Consider the following 16,191-nt stretch of genomic DNA (forward strand, 5'->3'; position numbering starts at 1 on the left):
CGAGGCATGGTATGGTATTGCGCAAGGGGGGGGGGGGGGGGGGGTTAGAGGGTTAGGTTTAGGGTTTGGGTTAGTGTTAGGGGTCGGGTTAGGGTTTGGGTTAGCCTAAACCCAACCCTAACCCTAACCCGACCCCTAACACTAACCCAAACCCTAACCCTTTTTTGGGGTTATCACCACCAAAAACTAATCTATAGGTCTTTGTCACCACTGACCATGCCTCGCCCGTTGTAGTTTTCCGCCTCCCCATATACTACGATACCAGGCGTTTCTTGATGTCTATGCTTAGTCACAGTATGCATTTTTTCCCAAGCATGATCAAGCACTCAAAAATTGTACTTGATCATTACCGGTACAAATGTGTTTTATTGGTATCATAACTGTGGACGAATGTTATTAAGCAAAATGCAAAACTTTTAAACAGTCAAGTCCAATTCTGAAACATAGAGTTTCTTCGGAATCCCTCTGTAGCTTCTAAGAAAGAACTAATTTCTCTTGAGAGCCATCTTGCCTTGATATACCAAACGCGTGATCCGTCTCTTGTCGTAAGGCTGTATACGCCACGCGTTAGACTAGCCTCAAGCTTTCGGCCGACATTTTTATAAAGAGAGCACCGACAATGTTTTTTTTTGTTCAGTGTGACCTATAAACAAGTACTGTAGTTCACCTTTCCAATAATATTTCGCCTTCTCATTGACCACGTTTAAAAATGAACTAACGATGTTTCTACCACGGCACGTGACTTGTTTTCTATATACAAAGAAGGAAAACTACTGTTGGTTATTACCCCGATATACCAACGGTTGTTTAAAGTGACGTCACTTTGATTGTCCGCGCACTGTTTATGAATGAAGACGACGTCATTTGATTGTAATTGTTGTGGTGACGTCACATTTTTGCGGAAAAGTGGAGGACGTTCGGTTAATATAATTCTCATTTATAACCTTTAAATCGCGGATAACTTTTTAATGAAATCGCGTTAGAATCGAAATAATCGACGGGTAACCGTTGGTTATTGCGGTAATAACCAACGGTATGTCGTTCCGATGCTTGTTATCAAACCACTCGGGCTACGCCCTCGTGGTTTAATGTCACACATCGGAACTCCATACCGTTGGTTATTACCGCAATAACCAACGGTTACCCGTCGATTATTTCTTAATTTGACAAAATGAACGTGTTAATGGATTCATCCGATTTTGCCATGATCAGCAGCAAATATTTTGTTTAGTTTGAGGACGATACTCGATAAAAGACAATTGAGTATTTATGCAATATTGATTATATTTGCATATTCTATAACTGGCTTTAAAGACCTGAGATGAAGGGTTACATATAATAATTATTTTCATTAAATTCATTAATGGGCTGATTATTTATAATATTATTTATTTGTTTGTTCTAAATACGATTTTTTACTTGTAAATACCAAGACAAGTTTCAATATAAATATTTTGTCATATATAACTATTGTAAGGTTTATTATTTATCTTCACCGATTTAGCCGAAGGAGTATACGAGGGACGACGATATAGTGAGTCCTGCTTGTTGACGTGTCCAAACCAAGCTAGATTTCGTCGTTTTACGGTCGCCATGAGTTGCTGTTTTGGGCCAACACGTGCTGCAGTAATGGTCCGGACGAACTCTTTGGTCGTGTGCTAAATGTTCTGCTAAATGTTGCATGTTCCATTTTACTGGTGTACTAGATTATAAGATACTGATGCGCATCAAATCATTTCCGGCTCACGTTCAGGATAATAGCACGTACGATCATTGAGAAAACTTAAGTGTATAAACACCACTGGATTGCAAAATTCTTGCTTACCACGCAACTGTTATCATTTAATACGAAACAATACTAACACTTTAATATATATTTATATATATTAAAATTATTAAATTAAAAAACAAACATAAATGATACAAATGTTGATTATCCTAATATGAATTGTAATAATTTCATTCCGTTTTTAGCTTCTCAAGTCTTCTGCGTATTAACATAAAAATCCTTTATATATTTTGATTAGTTTCAGTAAAATGTATCTATGCGTTGATCTGATTCACGACTATTGCAGCTAATATATAAACATAACTATCACAATAACTAAAACCAATATCACATTAATATTCAGAAAGTCTGCAACTATCAAGATAAAATTGCTATCCTTTTTGAGAGTACTAAAGAAATCAAAGATCTTTATTTTACCGAGTATTTCAAAATCCTAATGTTATTTATGTTAAACACCGTGATGCTACATGCTTGTAATTTAATTTTAGATTTATCAAGATTATCACGATTTATGTCAAAAGTATTTAAGAATCAATAACAAATATAAAGTGTGTAGTTATTTCAGTCTACACAATGACTTCATTGAAGTCATTTTGTGTTCTCGAACTCTAAAAATACAATAATGATATATTTGTATTATGTAGACTTGGATTAAGAAATCAACCATGGGTATTTATTGTAATTTTGTGTAATAATCTGTCAAGACGTCGAGTTCATTAAGTACTTTTCCACGACGTCTTCATTTACAGTGAAGGTGTGTTTTTATCATTCTGTCTTTATTTGTAAAGTTATGCACATATTGACACGGTTTCATTTTTTGACGAATTGAAACAGAATCAAATCCAAATGTATATGCAGGTATCCATTTAACTATAATTTGTCAAAATACAATAGGTAAAACAGCATATTATACATTTTTTAAAGATTATTTTAAAATGTGTGTCTTATTGCAACTTCACATAGTGTTTATAATGAGTAGCTAACATCAGAAAATTCATTATTTCTATCACAAGTAAATCATATTTAGCCTAAAGCTCATAAACAGGCGTTCGTATGATACACGGTTTTTAATGCACAACGAATAAGCATGGCATACACTTGTGTATTGTTTCGTTACCTATTCTGTTTTAAAAAAAACAAGCAAATGTGTCTTATAGTTTTGATGCCACTAGTTCATGTTCAATTATTGAACAGGGTTTAAATGAAAACTAAGACAAATGTCTACTGCTTAATTTATTTCACTATCACGCTTAAAACACTTTATCAAAGACTTATAGTATCATCAGAAATAAAAGCATTTTTAAAACATCAAAGTGTTGAGTATAAAGACACAAGTTTTCAGTTATATATATAGAAACTCAATATTGATAATATACTATTACATTGAGCTATTACGCTTATTTTTATATTTAAAGTCAGTATGCACATTTCTGGCAATTTTTCAGAAGTGAGCACGTATGAAAGTCACAATTCAAGGGAGAGTACTTCTGAATATTTCAATTAGCTAAACAAGTTCTGGTATTATACAGAACTGTGAGAGATCAACAATAAGATGCCAGGAATGCCCCATATTTTAGATTAAACAACATTCCTTACTACTTATTTGTATCATGATAAAATGGCACAATTAGTTATGGTAAACAACTGCAACATGCCATCCAAATTTATACATTATATTTAAAAACGATCTTTTATCTCTATTGCTGCTGTAGAAAATATACATACATTTATACAGCTTTTTTTCGATCTGGCCTTCCTTATTCAAAATTTCATACAGTCAGGACGTGTTTTTTTGTTAATTTATCCATCATCTCTCCTAAAACAAATACCGTTAATAAGTATTCTAAATTTTCATATACATTTAAAAAAACAACAACAAACAAACCAAATAAACACTATAGATCTGACACTATAAAGAAAACAACGACTTCTTACAGCATGCATAATCTAAAACAAAGAATTTTAAACATCATGAGTGAAACAAATTATAATGCTAAGTAAACTTAAAAACAGTCAAAACTTATAGTTTCATTACCACAACAACTTCTGCATATATATCAATTGCACACTGTTTTATCAATTATTTAAAACTGAAGATTCAAATTGAAAAAGAAATTGCCCTAAACAATTATACACTTCATATATTTGAACAAAAATGGAAAAACATTAAACTTCTATAAACAAGACCAGTATGCTTTCTACCCACGTTATGCAACTCATCATTATACATAACTATTCTTTTGTTTTGTTTTTCTTTTTTTAAACACCTATCACGAACAACTAAAGAAAAAAATACGTATTAACTTTTTATTTAAATCAAAAGGAAACCACAAGGTCAAAAAAGTATATATTAGCATATCTTGTGTAACATGTTTGAACATTATTGCTGCTACATAGTATCACTTTGTTTTATGATCATATACATGTATACAATATATGTTTTATATTGAATAAAAAATCATAAAAAAAATCAATTGCACACATTTCACTTTTCATTTTGACATGACTCATATACAATCACAAACCATAAAAATGCACGTATAAACTTCACTATCAAAATATCAGTTTATTCAAAATACAAAATGTAGTTTATTTACGTTTGTTATTTAACACTGAATGTTTTATTATCTAGTTATTTGACTGTGTTTCTTTTATTGATATCTAGTTCTTACAAAGTAAAACAGCAAATGTCAACATTTAGCAAACATCATACCCTGATAAATGTTTTTATTGATATATATTTTTTTATTATTGCCAAAATACAAATATAAATTTGACTGCAGAGTCACATGACCATGAAGGCTTATGGTCATCACTCAACTCATCGGGATTGTCCAACATAGCCTCATGTTGAGAATTACGACAAGATTATGTTAGATTCTTAATATCATTGGTGCTGATAGAATGTTACTTATTATAGTGGTGTCAAAGTCATGGTTACTGGCCAGATATGCAAGGAGATTACATTTTCATTGATTTAAAACACATACTGAATGTGTGATGCTTTTACCTAAATTATATGGTGCTGCGGACCATCTTTCTATATTGTGTTTGCTTTGTAAATTATGTCTGGATATCTCATGTGTGATGAGCCTCAAAAACTTTACAATTCAACTACCGGTAGGGTTTAACCGATATACTTCATGCACGCAAATAGACGATTATGTCAATTCACTCACTTTCAAATAAAGGGACGCCGTTTATTGCAGACAGTTCCAGGGGGTTTCTCCCGATGACATCGATGGTCTGTGTGCCATCCCTAAAGGGTCCTCCGTTCTGAACTGTTGTCATATAGTTCTGCTTCGGAGGATCAGTCACGAGAATGTAAAATTCATTATTTTCAAACGTGAATTTACTAATCTTTTTCAGAACTATGAAAAGAGGACAATACGCAACGCTGGTGATCAATATAAGTATATTCAACCACGCCGAATGTCGACCAGGTAGGCTAAAATCGGTAGCAGTGTTGTGTCCACGCATGCGACTCCAAAGCACAATGTTGCTCTAGGGATTTATACAAAAAAAGAAGGCCTTCACCGTCGGTATTACTAAACACGAGGTTCCCTCTAATGCAAGACCACAAGCAGCTAAAAGCTATTGGTGTTTTGGATATAATTTGGCTAATTGAACGATGACGTACACTCCGATTATATGTGGAATAAAGGCGGGCAACCATACAAAGCCAACTTCCCACCTATCGGAATTAATTGTTTCATCCATCCAAACCGCTATCGTTGGTTCCAGAAACGCCAGTGGTGCGGTGGCCATGAGCAATGCTCCAGCGGCAACAAATATGATAGGATCCCTAATCAGTCTCCATATTGGTGTCGCTTTAGGTTGGTCTTCAGGCGGAATCATGTTACGCATTTTTCCGACTGGCTTCATTTCGAACAGGACCAATAAACCGTCTATGACACAGATTGTTGCTAATAACAGAAAAGGAACTACATTTCCAACAAATTGATACGGAGTACCTCCAAATGGCGGTGCAATTTTTTTTTCAATGATGTGAACGCCAGCGCTATTCCAAGAGCCTTCTTTCTTTCACCTCCTTCAGAAAAACGATCTGCTATTATATCGAGTCCGGATGTATTGGCAAATGCCGAACCACAGCCTTGGAGGCTTCTGGCGAAAAACAAAACTGCATAGCTTTAACAAAACGCAAAAACTGGCGTTGACATAAACATGATAGACAGTCCTATCATCAGAGGTAGGTTATATCCGACTCGGTCTATGAACATTCCTGTGAATGGATTGATCAGCAACTGAAATATTGCCTCTGATGCAAACAGGACACCTATACTAAGTTGACCCTCGTCGGGTAATGATGGTGCAGGGGTAACATACGTCAAATGTTCATACCAAAGAGATGCGTTGGAATACGTAACATTAAAAGCCGCCCAAATCAAATGTTGAGTGCGATCGTACGTGAGCGTCTCTTCTCCGTTCCTTCTTAAGTCCACTAGATATTCTGGTATAAGAGGGACAATCACCATGTACAACATATCGTCCAGCAACAAGGCAATACACGTTATAACTAGAACTAACCTTCGCTGATGAACTGGGTCATTTATACGGTCATTCAAACTACTACACAAACCACACACCTTATCACGTAGCTCTATAACTCTGTAATACATTTTGAGGGCTTGTATTACAACCAGTTTTGAGCTGTGGCAGAGCAGTTTCACTGATCAGCTTCTTTTATGTTGTGTGTTTTTGTTTATTTTATTCCATTTTCTTTCCATTATATGTGATCCATCAACAATTGAAGTTCGGTGAATTTTGCTGAGACGTGTATCCACTCCACGGATGGTCGTAGCGTCTAGCAGGGCTTAAATTCGACTACATTGCAAACTGGAATAACTGTGTAAGTAATCTGCTAAATACTTGACTGCGCATTTCATTTTAAACAATTAAAAGTATAAACTACTATATCGCCCTGGAAACAGTGTACGTTTTCATTGTTAAATGTACATTTTTATTTGTCAGGTGAAGTTTTGAAGTTTGTTAATCTGGACATCATTTGGTTGAAATCCACCACATGATTAAAACTGTTTAACTATTAAAACACATTTAGTCATTTGTTTTTGTTAAAGTAAAACAATCACTTTACACCGACGGTTGTGTAACTAAGTATAAATGCTTCAGATTGAATGTTTTTTTTTATTTTTCCAAAACGTTATAATTAATCTCAGTAACAATCTGTCTTTGTGCCCAACTATACTAAATATTGTCGATAATTTAAATTGTATATAAAGTATGGACTATCGCCGCGAGACTATTTTGCAGTACGATTGTCTATTTTTTATTCACATTTAATCACCTGAAAACATACTAATTGTCTCACGAAAAACTTTTATTAAGAATTACGCCGTAAGAAATAGATGAAACCATATGCCGCAATCAAATTTTAAAAGTACATAAGTAATATTGATACCTGTGTGCACTTATTGTATAACCAGATTTACCATGTGACGTAAAATAACTAATAACTATTCTGAATTGGGATAGAATTTACAATGTGCTTTTTGAAACAAAACGACTTCAAAACGACTGTTTCTACTACTGCTACAACAACAACAACATAAACTACTACAACTATTGCATCTTCTACTACAACTGCTGCTAAAATATCACCGCCGCCACCGCCACCGCCGCCGCCGCCAACACAACCACTACCACTACTATTACTACTGATACTACTTATTCTGCTGCTACTACTACTACTATTATTTCTACTACTACTATAACTACTACTACTACTACTACTACTACTACTACTACTACTACTACTACACTACTACTACTACTACTACTACTACTACTACTACTACTACTACTACTACTACTACTACTACTACTACTACTACTACTACTATTACTACTACTACTACTACTACTACTACTACTACTACTACTACTACTACTACTACTACTACTACGACTCTACTACAACAACTACTACGACTACGACTACTACTACTACGACTACTACGACTACTACTACGACTACTACTACTACTACGACTACTACTACGACTACTACTACTACTACTACGACTACTACTACTACGACTACTACTACACTACTACTACTACTACTACTACGACTACGACTACTACGACTACTACGACGACTACTACTACTACTACAACTACTGCTACTACTACTACGACTACTACTACGACTACTACTACTACGACGACGACGACGACTACTACTACGACAACAACAACTACGACTACGACGACGACTACGACTACGACGACGACGACGACTACGACGACGACGACTACTACTACTACGACTACGACGACGGAGACGACGACGACGACGACGACGACGACGACGACGACGACGACGACGACTACGACGACTACTACGACTACTACTACAACTACGACTACGACGACTACTACTACGACTACTACGACGACTACTACTACTACTACTACTACTACTACTACTACTACTACTACTACTACTACTACTACGACTACTACTACTACTACAACTACTGCTACTACGACTACTACTACTACTACTACTACGACTACTTCTACTACTTCTACTACTACTACTACAACAACAACTACTACTACTACTACTACTACTACGACTACTACTACTACTACTACTACTACTACTACTACTACTACTACTACTACTACTACTACTACTATACTACTACTACTACTACTACTACTACTACTACTTCTACTACTACTACTACTACTACTACTACTACTACTACTACTACTACTTCTACTACTACAACAACAACTACTACTACTACTACTACTACTACTACTACTACTACTACTACTACTACTACTACTACTACTACTTCTACTATTACTACTACTACTCGACATGTTAACTTATGTTGCTAGAAATACCATTTATTACTGACACGTGTCTTAATATAGATCTATAAACTGTAAGTGTAAACACAATAGAGTGTTGCAATACACTAAATACCCATACATCAATGCGTCAATATTTGCTGTGAGCCAATTTATTCATCCGACACAGGATTGAATTTCGAGAAATAAGATAACAAAGTCGGGATCGGCTCGCACCTCTAGAGAAATAATTATCGATAAGAATATCTCTTCATGGATGCAATATGATACACTGAACAGTTTACTTACGTTATTATTTAAAATAACTATATTTAAAGTGTGCTTTGTTTGTGTTTTTACAGTATGAAACTAATTGCTGAAATTTACATCGTGTTAAGCCATACAATTCTAAATCGAAAAATCGAAGTATAAATGGTGCAAAACAATACATTTTGTTGGAGAAATGTATACTTGTGGGCTTTTGAAGGTGCAAGGAGCAAAAGTTGTACTACATAGTACATATATCTCACAGTGATGTATTGCATCATAATAAACGCATTTGCTTATTCCTTCAGGCCATTGCCGGAATTAAAAACCTGTTTCAGATTAAACCGAGATTAGTTATACCATTCTCAAAGTAACTGACGTGGTTTATTTCCGGAAAAATTGGAAATAAACCATTACTTTGACATTTAAACTTTTTAAAGTAAAAAAAAGGCTTGTACCGTAAATACTTAAAGTAGAAACGCCGCCACATAGTATCAACAACCTTTTTACACTAAAAAAAAGATACCGATTCTAGTATTTTATTTTCGGCTTGTATTCAAAACGATCCGACTGATTTGCTATTATTTAATCATCTCTTGAGCTGCGATAGTTTATACCATGAACAACACGCTGCAATAAAGCTGTTATTGTGATGATAATCTCACTTACCATGACCCAAAGTATATAATTTCAGGATATATTTATTCCAAACACAAAATACCAAACATAGGTCAACATTGCTATTGTCTCCTACCGCATATTTTAGATGGAAACGTTTTTTTTCCTAAAAAAAAACTAATGTACGCTTGTGGTTTGTTATGTATTGTAAGTTCAACAAAGCGTGTGATAAAACTTCTCACACTATTGTCAAAGGACATCACACACAAAATATATTTAAATTATAAAAGTACAGTCAAGTTAACATTACCGGATCAGTAGCGTAATTAAGTTGTTCTGGTGAAAAGCAATAAATGTTTTTTGACTTCTTTTACACCAGTTTGATTAAATATTACCTTTGCTTACTGATTCAGTCTTATTTCTAAACGCAGGCAAAATGTATTTGTTATACCTTTTTACGCCGCAGTAACTGATACCACTCAGGGGGGAATCTAACACGCTATTTGAACTGTCCAAACATGAAATGTGTTGTTTACCATGTGTCGCATAATTGGTGCATTTTATGTATAATTCTTGTTCGGTGTAACGGAATACATAATATCTGTCTTCGTGAAAAAAATGCATAAATGGGCATCATATGTCATCGTCAAATTAGACGAGAAGAATGCACCAAGTTATTGCCCATGACTGGGTTCACTAATTAGTTATGTCTATGGTAAGCACATGCAGCACTGTTAATTTGTGTATATTTTCATGTAAAATAACAGGTGAACGTGGTCTCGCTTAATAATTGGCATATATATGCACAAGATATGTCAGTCACACATAAAGCCATCCCGTATCAGGTAATTCAACTCATGTTAAAGTCAATCATCCAGACAGCCGTCACCCAATTTATTTGTCCATTATTGTATAAATTGGCATCTGCGTTGTATGAAGGACAGTTAAGAATCCGATATACGAGAGGCCGGATATTGTTGTTTATTTTCTTACAGGACCCTTCTGGGTCCTGTCTGGGTGGATTTGGACGGATTTTGTCATGTCTTGGAAATGTTGTTAGTTACTTGGAGAATTACATGGACTAGGAAGTTTTGTATTAACAAACTAATTTTCAAAAATATATTGACTTGGAAACTTTATGTTAACAACTGAATAAAGAGCAAAGAACTATCAATCGAGTGTGTTTATATATGTGTCGCTATTATGGAACGCATGATGTTCTTGTGTGAATTATCTGTTGAAATTCTTAAAAAATATCGACAAGATATGGGCATCTTATAAACCATGTAAAATGTTTGAACCATATCTAATAATCGATATTGAACATGGAACATAGATCAAACAGTGAGATTGAGATCATTTTTGTAAGAATCAAAAAGATTTGCATATATTTTAATATGTTATTTTATCAATACGCATATTATCACGTTTGATCCATTATTGCCCTAATTCTTCATTTCATTTAAGGTGTTGCACAATCTTAAACACGAATCAAAACTGAAATGGACTTTTGCAGGCAGAAAGACTACTAAATGGCCTTTAAATTAATGCGTAAACATTCTACTTTCCAACAAAGTTAGAGCATGTGGCCGTGAAAAATGTTCAACCTCAATTTAGAAACGAGACGGAAGGCAACAAATTCGTACATACATGTCAGCAAAACATACCGAAATGTTGGACAAATAGTAGCTCCGATTACGACTCAATCCATGCGTTTTAAAGAACAGTCCTTGAAGATGCTTTAGGCAGAAAAACATTTACAAATGTCAACTATTTATTTATCGCGATACGCAGTCTTGAACATCAAAGTGATCCGCTATGGGTAATGATCCGGTAATGGTAACTTGACTGTATATGTTTCTTTAAATGTACTCTACATTTCACATTATTTTTTGTATTTTATAAGAATAGATTGTTTATATTTGACAATTTATTCTAATCGAATATATGGGTTATTAAATAACATGCACTTTCGCAAATGTCGAGCTGATCAAAGCCTTACCGCTGAAGACTTACACAGAGAAGGTAAGGACGTAACACACCGCCGTATGGGGACATGACATCCGGTTTTGGATTATATCACTTTCCTAAATTACAAAGTAAGCTTTTAAACATTATTATTTTCATAAGATTTACTCAAGCATTGTAAGTGGTTCGTTTATCAACCGAATATGAACGGAGCATTTTTGTTGGTGCTATTTTATATGGATTTAGTCTTTGTGATATTCAATATATACAATAAAGAAATATTCATTACGGTCGACTAACGGTTGAGGCGGATATGGAACATTTTGCATAACAAACGCATTTTGAATGGATAGCGTTTCAATGTAAATCTGATTCATTAACATGTAGCAATTCCAACGTACTGTCGATATTATTGAATATAATGTTGTGAAACAGTGTAGACATGATAAGAACATTGGCAGATATTCGCTAGGTTGTTATATAATTAATTATCAAAGCGGGGAGGGCAACAAAAACAACAAATAAAAAAGCGTACTCTGGTTAGGCGCTTAGTATGACCGACTGAATGATGCCGTGTACTACATCTTCTGTCCTCGCATACAATGTTCACTCATGCATCAAATTACCGTGCTTGTACACTCATGTATCACATTAACATGCTTTACTGTAGCACACTTAAATACATAAATCACAAAACGATAAACATATTACACGGCATACAGCATATCACCGCGAGTCCCGACTTGGGCAGCTATCAAGAGGGGAGGCGGACAACTACAACGGGCGAGGCATGGTATGGTATTGCGCAAGGGGGGGTTAGAGGGTTAGGGTTAGGGTTTGGGTTAGTGTTAGGGGTCGGGTTAGGGTTTGGGTTAGCCTAAACCCAACCCTTACCCTAACCCGACCCCTAATCCTAACCCTTACCCTAACCCTTTTTTGGGGTTATCACCCCTGACCATGCCTCGCCCGTTGTAGTTTTCCGCCTCCCTATCAAGAGCGTCATCCTTAGCATCTCTTCCAGAGACAAAAATACCAAGGTGGGATAACTATACTGTACAAGATAAGTATTGATGCAAAGCATCAAAGGGCGTCGGGAATTTCAGTGTAAAAGGCACTCAATGAAGTTATATGGAACGATTTTTGTTCTACTGTAAATATTAATATATTGGCCGATTGTTTTAAACAAAATAGAAAAAGATACTGGTATAACCATTATCTATGATTTTGTGTTATAATCCCCAAATAACCATTATTTATGATTTTGTGTTGTAACCCCCAAATATTTCATAGTTTATTTTATTTACATTGGTTTCCTTTTTTTTAAACTGTAAATTGTATAAAGAAGCTGCATTTCACAATACTTTGAAATTCAGTACAAGATCATAATAGATTTATTGCTCCGATATTCATCATTTTCAATAGGATTCGAGTAATACTGATATAAAAACACTAAACAAGTTTGGAAAGATTCAGACGAAAGTTGTGAAAAAATTTAAACAAGAGGAAATTGTTTATTTTGTCAAATTTAATAGAATTTTTTTTTTTGGACTTATTGTCCCGATGTTTCTCATTTTAAATGAGGTAAAAATGCTCATTGATATGAAGACACTGTAAGTTTGGAAAAATTCTGATGAAAAATGTTGACATAATCACCTAACCAAGCAGTCTTTCACTTTTATTTTTAAATTCAAAGATACATAATTCTGGAAGTATGGTCCGATATTGCTCCTATAGAGTTTGGGGTGGGTCCTCATTGATAAAAAAAACCTGTGAAAGTTTGGGAACAATCGGATGAAAATTTTGGACTTCGAACAAGGATTTCAAAATTTCTCAACTTTTAAAGAAGATAACTATGGACGTAATGGTCGGATAATGCTAAAGGGCCCATACCACCTGGATAGAAATACGTGTCGCGCTTCGCGTTATATATGTGGTTATTAAAAAAAACTCAGAGGAGTGCTTGACTCTAGGGAAACGGGTTGCTGGGACACAGCTCCTCCTTGATAAGCGGCTGCTTCCTTTATCGCAATTCATTGCTACAATGAATAATACGTGTCGCGCTTCGCGCTCTATATGTGGTAGGGATAGGCCTATGATAGACACCTATAAAAATACATGAATACAAATTAGAAAAACCACAAAATAAATATTTTTGATTATGTTTTGTTTTATACAAAACATCATTTGTTTAATACAAAACCAGACAGTTTCGCGTATTTGCCCAGTCCCTGTGATCTTTCCCCTGTGATCATTTGTTAATCAGTTATTAATTAAAACAATTAGCTTTGCATTATTGGCAATAAATGTTGTAATAAATGTAATAGGCACAAATGCAGTACTTATTTACACTAATTTACACAAAAAATCACCACTATGCAAGATATTCTTAAAACAAAAAAATATACATTGATCCGTAAATAACTTCTCCCATAAGCGAAAAAAATGCATTAGATACTAGTCGCCGCCCTCCAGGGCCACAGGTGGAAGTAACGTACCCTGGATAGTATTTTTTTAGGAGCCCAATATATTCAAATAAATATATAAAATTAAGTTTAATGAGAAATTTTTTTGACAAAGAGCCATGAAAAAAAATCCCCACCCTCTGCATAAAATGCATTACAAAAGATAGTAAAGTCAATCGATGCAGATGATTTAAAATATAGCACGGTAGTATTGGGGTAAAATTTCGAGGACCTACATGAAAAAAACTTCTGGACGTATCAAATGTAACCAATTGTGATTTCACTAATAAGAAGAAATAGCCAACTTGTATCGTTTCTACTATTAGACATGACGTTTATTATAATTACTTTGCCGCTAATACTAATGAATTGTAAATGATAGATACTGAAAATAATCTTCTAATAGAATACCTAAAGCGCTACAGTGGTCACAGAGAGTTAATATCTATGCACGAATCTCCTTTTGTTAATTGCAAACTGTATGCCCATGCGTCCACTACGGGTTTGCGTAATGACTTATTACTGCGCCATAAGTATCTATATGGTATTGCCTTCGAATCTTTAACTTTTAGTGCCCTGAATGCCATGGATTAAATAATAAATAAATAAATAAATTTTATTTTGAGTCGGCAAGACATATAACAAATAACATAAGCTGCAAAGCTTTTTAACCGACTAGACAACAAGTGTAAGCAATAAAACATGAGTAGAACAGCTAAAAGAAAGATCAAATACATGTTTTTAAGGGTGAAAGCACAAATTAAGACAATAAATTACATGCAACACTGCAATAAGTTTGACAATATTAAAGCATAAATAAAATTTGAGGCAATTAAGAACTGTGTAGGAAGCTGCTGATCTAGACCTGCTAGTAGGACAAAAAACTGCAATTAGACGACAGAATAAGCAACTGAATTCAAAAAGAAACACAAAAGTGCGACAGATAAAAAAGTGCTAAGAACGAATATCACTTCGAATCAGATTCGAAATGAACTGATCAGCAGCTTTCTCACAATAAAAACAAAATAAAAAGCATGAAACAAAATTAAGCATGATGCAAACTAGAAGCAAACTAGAAGCAAGCACAGGCAAACAGAATAAAACAATACATACTAGATAAGAAAAACAAAGACATCAAAAGCCACTAAACACAAATTAGAAGCAAGCACAAAATAAAGCATGAAACAAACTGGAAGCAGACTAGAAGCAAACTAGAAGCAAGGACAGGCAATCAGAATAAAATAATACATACTACATAAGTAAAACAAAGACATCAAAAGCCACTAAACACAAATTAGAAGCAAGCACAAGCAATCAGAATAAAATACTAAATAATACATAAGCAAAAGCAACTAAACACAGCGTGGCATGCAGCTCCAGAACTTTATGTACCTATGTAACTTTACAGAAAAAACATTTGCATTCTTTGCAAGTCCAGCTCATCATAAAGCTTTTAAATTGGTTAAAATTACTTGCTTTCCTGTGACTTTCTGGTAACGCATTCCACAAAGCTGGAGCTGCATGCCGGAAGCTGTTTGTACCATACTTAGTAGACTTGACTTGGGGAATCTCAAGAAGATTGGTATACCTGAAGTGATAACGAGATTCACGTTTGATAACAAGGTCATTTAGAACAGGTGGAGACTTTTTATTTATAATTTTGAAGGTTTCAAGTGCTATAACTCTCGTTCTTCTAATGTATAGACTAGGTAAGTTTCCTTTTGTAAGTAATTGGTCATATCAGCTGTTGTAATCATCATATACGAAGCGAAGAGCTCTCTCTTGTATTTTTTCAATTTTGTCTGTGTTACTTTTAGAACAGAAATGCCAAGTTAGAGGGCAGAAACTGAAATAAGATAAGATAAATGAATGGAAAATGGTCAGTCTACTAAGACGACAGAGGTTTTTCCCTATTCTTTTCAAAATATTTAGCTGTTGTGCTGCCTTACTGCAAATGCTACTAATGTGGTGATCAAAATTTGGGTTTGAGTCTAAGTTTACTCCTAGAAGTTTAACAACATCGTCACATTTAATGTTAGCGTTACTTATGTCGAGAGAAAGGTTTTTGAAAGCGGTTCTTTTTCCAATAACTATAGCTTGAAACTTGTCGGGATTGGCTTGCATACAATTAAAAGTAAACCAGTCTATGAGGATATTGCTTTCTTCTTGTAGAACTTTAACAATGTCATCAAAATTTGTGGAACAGTAGGAAAGTGTATTGTCATCTGCATAATTATA

The 16,191-nt window shown here is 34.6% G+C and overlaps 1 pseudogene; it reads right to left on the reverse strand.

Annotated features, from left to right (window-relative positions):
• Positions 1-4,960: 4,960 nt before the first annotated feature.
• Positions 4,961-6,294, reverse strand: LOC127849647 (vesicular acetylcholine transporter-like; annotated as a pseudogene).
• Positions 6,295-16,191: the final 9,897 nt, after the last annotated feature.

This window comes from Dreissena polymorpha, chromosome 11 (assembly GCF_020536995.1).
Source record: "Dreissena polymorpha isolate Duluth1 chromosome 11, UMN_Dpol_1.0, whole genome shotgun sequence".
In the NCBI taxonomy this organism is placed as follows: domain Eukaryota; kingdom Metazoa; phylum Mollusca; class Bivalvia; order Myida; family Dreissenidae; genus Dreissena; species Dreissena polymorpha.